Source organism: Fragaria vesca, linkage group LG3 (genome assembly GCF_000184155.1).
Source record: "Fragaria vesca subsp. vesca linkage group LG3, FraVesHawaii_1.0, whole genome shotgun sequence".
In the NCBI taxonomy this organism is placed as follows: Eukaryota; Viridiplantae; Streptophyta; class Magnoliopsida; order Rosales; family Rosaceae; genus Fragaria; species Fragaria vesca.
The window spans coordinates 15,832,600-15,840,032 of record NC_020493.1 but is presented as its reverse complement, the minus strand read 5'-3'; positions in this window follow the sequence as shown (position 1 = coordinate 15,840,032).

Below are 7,433 nucleotides of genomic sequence, written 5' to 3'. Positions count from 1 at the left end.
AATTCCATTCCAGGGTGGTGTCCCGTTTTGAAATTAAAGTGTGGACCTATTTCGCTCACTTTCAGGTCGTATTTCCACATCTCAACCGTACAATGTCGAGAACATAGTGTGTATATCATTCATGCACAGTTTCAACTAATTTGGAGATAATTTGGGTACCGAATTAGATTAAATAAATCAACAGAACAAAAGTTGTCTAAACAGAACCGTTCGTGTAAATCACGATTACGGAAGCTCAAATGATATTCAAATTAGATGAAATTTTGCAGAAATGATCTACACACTGTGTTTTAGACATTGAAATGTGAAGTTGTGGAAATGCTACCTAAAAGTGAGCGAAATAAGGAGGTCCACACTTTAATTTCAAAATGGGATACTTCTCTAGAAGGGAACTATATATATATATATATACTGCTTCTCACTCCTTTTCTTATGAAGAAATGTTAATTTTAAGCTTCAACAACATTTATCCCCGTCTTAATTGGACTTTGGACTCAACCTTATTTAGATATTTTCTTACGAAGAAATGTAACATTTGAGCTTCAGCTACATATAGTCCCGTCTTAATTGGACTATGAACTCAACCTTATTCAGATCTTTTCTTATGAAGAAATGCATGTTAACTTTGAGCTTCAGCTACATACATCCCCATCTTAATTAGATTTTGGACTTACTTATTCAGACGATGGTTGTTTAAAAAATATTATATTACAAAATAAGCAATTATATTTGACACTGCTCGTTTAAATAGAATATTTTATAATCAAACCATCTCCGACCAACAAATTGCATATTCTTTAAATTTTAAACCGAAAATGTTGCAAATGAGTGTTCCACAATCAAGTGGGTGTAATTTTGAAATAGAACGATTAGGTTTCATGTCATGAAACATTGCTTACTAATTCGCAAACATCAAAATGGATCATTGAGATTCTACTGACCCAATTGAAGATGGGTTTTAGCAAAAGGAAGTACTATAAGTTAATATAGAGCATCAATTGGAGAAGGCCTATTTGCCCATGAAGGAAACTACACCTACATCCTTGACAAGTGCATCCGACAACACCCAACCTATCAGATACTCACCATTTCATCAAACATTAACATATCAATTATAGATACACACTTCATACTTTAAATGAGCCATACCCTTAATAGGTACTTATAAGGACATCTTGGTTGGAGATTCATTAAAATGCTATTATGTTATATCAAACATATCAGACAGAATGAAGGCAACATTCACATAAGAATAGGATGTTTCACATTTTGTGAGAGATGCTCTAATAATAAGGCTTGCATTATTACAAGTTGCATAGAGCTGTTAACGGTCAAAAAAGAGAGCTCAGGGTTGTGGGGCAATAAGCTTGATTAGTAGTAAGAATTGTCAAGGATATATTGGATTATTGCTTCTATTGGACGATGACTACGAACATCACAAAACAGAAAGCACTAATTAGTTGAGTCTAAACATATTTAATTAGTTGTAATACTTTGATTTGTTCTCCTCCTCCTCCTTTGAAAACGTGGTAAGGGAAATAGCCGTTATGATTTGTCTAAACCTAATTAAAAGCATGTACAGCTTGATACTTATGGAAAAAAGTTCCCCACTCAAGGTGCCTTCCTTCACCATTCTTTTTTTTTTTTTTTATTTTTTTTTAAAGAAGCAATTAGGGGAAGAAAACAAAGTGTCAGATATACCGCTCGATAGCTCATGACTATTTAGTATAATCACTCTTATATCTCGTAGATCTTGAATTTAGCTCATTGATAATCTGTTGTTGTTATGTAAAAATAAATACACAAAAAATCCCTTATGATTGTTATATAAGATCAATCACTTCTAATCCAAATTAAATCTAGGATGTGTTACAATTTATACATCAATTTTTTTTATTCTTTCAACATGGCCTTGATTTAAGAGGTCATGGTATACTTGACGAAAATATTTCACTTAGGTACGTACATAGACAATTCCATACAAAAAGAGAACTAACTAGACAGGATGCAATCGTATGAATTTGATCACAATGCATAGGAACCGGTCTACTTTATGGTATGAAATTATTGCATTGTATTGACAACACACAAACTTTTCATCCCAAAATGGCAAAAAAGAGAAGTGACAAGAAGTTTATGGTGGGCGCATATCCTCTGGTCGACTTTACAAAGGTGTCACCAAACTCATCACTATTATTCAATGACCCTCATTAAGGACTCACCATCTGTTTAGAAAAACCAAATACAATATCCAACTTAGACTTTAGGAGATTTACTTACCTCTTCTCAATATTAGGTGTCGTATTCCAATTTCTCAAAGGGCTAGAAAAAAAAAAGAGTCCCATTGACAAAGATTGATCTAGAAAACTGTAACCAAAAAAAGATTGATCTAGAAAACCATCCACATCTCCTTCAACTCCCTCTCATTGAGTCATTTGTCTCTTTCATTGTTTTTTTTTTCCTTCTTTATTTTTTGTGTTGGATGATGTCGATGTAGAAGGATAAGACTCCTACCTAGCTAAATATTTGGATATCATTTAAGATAATTTCATGTTCCTCTCACTTGTCAATTGCTGCAGTAGTGCCTTTTAGCTTTTGGTGCCGTAATTGGCGTATGGAGGAGGCTCTGGTTTTGAAGTGTGTTCATACCGAGCTTAAGATGCTCCAAGTATAAAAGTAATATATACACTTAATAATGCTCAACTAATCCCACCAGTGGCATAGACTAGCTAGAGAATTCAAATTCCATTTTTGGTCGGTATAAGGTTATCAAAATTGGGTTGCATACTGTCATTAATGACGTCTCCGTACCCCGTCGTGAAGATTGTTAAAGCTCTATCAAGACATTAATTCCCTTTAAAGCTCTTTCGAGTTTATTAGCTTCAAACATGTTTTCAGAGAAGTGAATTTTGTGGCCAACGTCATTGCAAACTCGTGTATTTGGGAGGAGTGTGTCCTTCCAGATGCAGTGTTAGCCTTAACCTTTGACACTGTAAATTCTGGGTGCTCTAGAGACATCTCTATTTAATTTTATTTCTTTTCCTATAAAAAAAAAAAAAAATTGGTTTGCATACGAACATCATTCATCTCTTGGTCAAGATCAGACTTGAGATTTGAAGGCTCGAATGCATGACACTGGTACAGTACTAGTAGCAAGTGAGGCGTCACAAATTGATCATTGCTCTATTGTATGCTTTGGCGTACATAAGGTTTTAGAGAGAGAAATTAATGTCAGCAAATCTTGACTCTGATTGAAACCGAATCGCTCGAATGATGATACATATGTAGAGATAAGGTAGATAAAACTCATAAAAGGGTGTTCGTATAATATGGTGGGATGTCTTGTCTACAATACTTTTGGAATATAACAATTTTTAGGTGTATGTTTTATCTAAATTATTGGCTAATCCTTGACTTTAACATCCACGTGCTGCAGGTTAATTATACTAACACAGTAAAGCTTCACCTAATTATATAAAACTCGTAGATATATATGTTATCTTATACGCATGAAATACAATTAAGTTTTCTATAAATCATCATTTCGACAGTTCAGATTGTAATTAATCTGCAGTTAAATAAGTAAAGCATATATGTATCTATCGTTTTAGGTCATCAAGCACTAGTTTGCAGGGCAAGGTTTCTATTTATCGTGCAAAAACTTGAGATTATCAAATGCATGTTTTAGATCGGGAAAAAGAAAATAGCAACCATGGAATTCGCAGAATTGCAGAAATTAATAACAGACATGGGAATGATGTTAGGGTTTGTAACTGGTCACATAATTACCTTTAACCTTTCAGAGCAACAACAACACCTCTTCGTTATAAAAATTCAATATTTCTCTAATCTTGATGGCTGATGCTTCAATCTTCAAACAGATTTCTTATTTTACGTACAAGTGGTGCTTTAATGCATCTCAGCATCTGTAATTTTAGAGAGTTTCCTTTCACTACCTTATTTTAAGGATGATTATATAGAATCTGTTTAGAGCATAATATGCATATTTTCTCTTAAAAATAAAAATAGAAAGCTGGTGGAGACATGGAGTTGCAAACAAAATTGAGGGTTTCTTGTTCATGCATGTGGGCTTGGACAAACAATTTAAGTGCTTAACTAAGGGATGGTTTAAAAGCCCAAGACATAGTTTAGACTAGATGCCACACTATTTACAATTGTACTCGTACATGTTGCCGTGGTGATGCGGACGTCTCATATTATGTAGCAAATTAAGAGAATCTCTGACTGATTAGTAAAAAAAAATTGTCAAATGACAAATTTGTAACCAATATGTCAAATTCAAATATTACTATATCATTTTTTTCACTAAGTAACCAAAATAACTAATTGGTTGGAGATGCTCTAAGTAGCCATAGTACATACATATCCATTAATATATATCATGGCTTTTGGCCTGACTCATTCCTTGTGTAAGTTGTGTTGATTCAATTTTGATAACTAATAGAAGATTATAGTGCTAAAGATTAGGGTTTTGGCTCGACCCTGATTTTCACTAGTAATCAAAGTTCATAGCATAGTGGATGGCACGTAGTGTACGTGAAATTGCAACCGAATAAGTTCATAGACAAGGTCAGGGAGTTGATGCAACCAGAAGGCAATTATTCAAGCTTGCTTGTAGTGAAGACTAACGTACAGTTGACATGCACTCGGGTTTTAAAATCTAGAAGCACATAGTTAATTAAGAACTTAAGATAATGATCAATGAGATAAAATCGATCTGGGGACAAATCAGAAGCAAAAGCATGAAATTTTCATAAGAAGGCAATAACATATATATGTTTTGAATTGACTTGTTTCGTGCTTCTAGAACACCAATGACTGGAGTGGAAATCACTGACTTGAGAACGAGAACCCAGAACAAATATATATGCCTTGCCTTATTGATCGATGAAATTCTGCCAGCGATGAGTTGCAGAATAGCTCGACCGATCTAACTCTTGTTTGTAGTCTGCTGCCCTGCTTTAATCAACTTAGACTTGACACTCTCATAAATTCCATAGTTCACAAAGGGATCAAATACATCAAGACCAGATAGCTCGATCACTACCGCCAGAAACGATATAACAAGCACTAATCTTGACCATCTGCTCCGTGTGTTCTCCGATCTCTCTCCTGTAATACCATTTGATTATAGAAGCGCTAATTAGGTAGTATATATACATATATGTTTGCTATTTGTATTTCCTATCAAGAAATTAAACAAATAAGAACCAGATTGTTGCTCTCTTTTTTCTTTTTCTGGGTTGGAAATAATGCTCCCTATTATAGGACGTCCAAAAAGATCTACGTACTGTGAGAATAGCTTATGGTTCAAAAGAGGTTAAAGCATGCTCCAATAATTCCATTAATTTGTTGAAGTGCAGAACCTCTGAACTCATAGTTTTCCCGCTGCACCTGCAGTATAAAGACCAACAGAACCAAACATGTAAATGTGATAGCTGCTAGCCATAGATTCAAGCTTAGCTGCAGCTTCATCAAGGAAATCTAAAAGATGGACAACAAAATGGAGAAGAAAGAGGTAAGCTGCATTTGGGTTGCCATTCTCAACTATCAAGCCAGCTAAGGCGAGGTTTATACGTACGTTAATTTCCACGATAATTATTGGTTAAAAATTGATAGAAATATACTTCAAAGCATACATATATGTGTGTGTGTGTGCGTGCGGGGTGAAGGTTCAGAACTTCATACCACAGACCATAAAGGGTTGACCATTTTGAGGAAATCAGAATTAGGTTCCATTAAATATTATCAAACCACGTCTTCCCGTCGAACTAGGAGGATCCTTTATGTTACAATGGGCACTATTCAGACTACAAAAATGTAACAAAGAAACGAATGGAAAACCAAACTAAAGACACCGAAAAGGAAGAAAATGTCCTACTTTTCTTAAGAAAAAATCCTACATCTATCCAACCCTAAATCAGAGCCCATGACTTTGACAAGTTTTCGTAGAGACCGGTATGGTCACGTTGCCACTTATCAACCAAATAACTTAACCAGAAACTGAAACTGTGGGTGAAAACTGCAGTCTAATGGCGATCACACGTGGCAACTCTGGTCGCAGTCATAATCTAGACTTTCCTCAACAAAGACCCAGTTAGTGGACTTGGCATGAGATATATCATTGTTGATGACCAGACTGTTTTATTCTGAAAGTTTAACTGAGTTTTACCTTGATGATGCTCAACGTACGTAATACCATCGATTGGAAGAGTCGGATATGCCAGGGCCGAAGGTCCCAAGAACATGATAAGGCGTGGGCCACATTGGCCATTATTTGAACAAAAGACATCTCATAAATATGTCATAATAAGCCTCATTAAACATTTTTTTTTAAATCTAAAAACCTTCATTTTTATTTCAAGGTTAAAGTAATTTTGCCTGTTGCTGTTTTTTCTTATAATGTGTTAAGGTATATCACTTAAAGAAATTTTATTAATACATGTTTAATTACTAGATACACACATCTTATTTTTGAAACTTTTTTAAATACTATTTTACCCTTGATTTGAAAAAGCTGAAATTAAACTAAATAAATATTATACTAGAGTCTAAACAGCAAAACAATATTCCATAATCTTTTTGATCAAGTTGTTAATTCCAATTCGTTTTATCAATCAAATGAATCAATATTGAATTCATAAAATGAAACCATCATACCCATCAATTTGTAGCAGATTATAATATTAGTGATAATTTGTGTTTAGAGTCATGACCGAGCTAGCTTTGAATTTGGGGTAGTGGCGAGGTAGAGTTGGTGAAAGTTGAGAAAAATACCAGAGTCAAAATCAATGAAAATTTTGTTCTCTATCTCTCGCGTTATATGAAGTATAAAGAAATCAAAGAATTAAAGTATAAAAGAGGTCTTCATGATATATTATTTTATTAATATCTATTGTTCATTCATCATGTTTTGTTGGGACTTAATATATATTAGAGAAGAAGAAGATGCTCATTTTGTACAGATTTGCATTCTTGTTAAAATTCATTTTGTACAGATTTGCTGGGACTTGACATGTATAATGAGGGTATAAAAGGAAGATTAAGGAAATATTTGCACAAAAAAAATTATGGGGTGTGTATTAAGTGTATAGACATGTGTGAATAAATTTCTCCATCACTTAATACTGTCTGACCTTTTAAGGAAGCAAACTTTTGGTATCTCACATTTAAAAATGTTTAAGGGGGGTGTATTGTATATGGAATTAGTGGAAGTTTTAAAGAAGTCTATGGAATTTGAAAGTCTAGGTGTATTCAATACTGACTTTTAAAAATCTATCAAAGTCTGGGTGTATTCAACTAGATTTTAAAAAATCATTATGAATTCCACCAAAGTTCAGAGGTATTCAATTAAGACTTTTTAAAATGAATAGAAGTTCAGATGTTATTCAAAATATCATTCATACTTATGG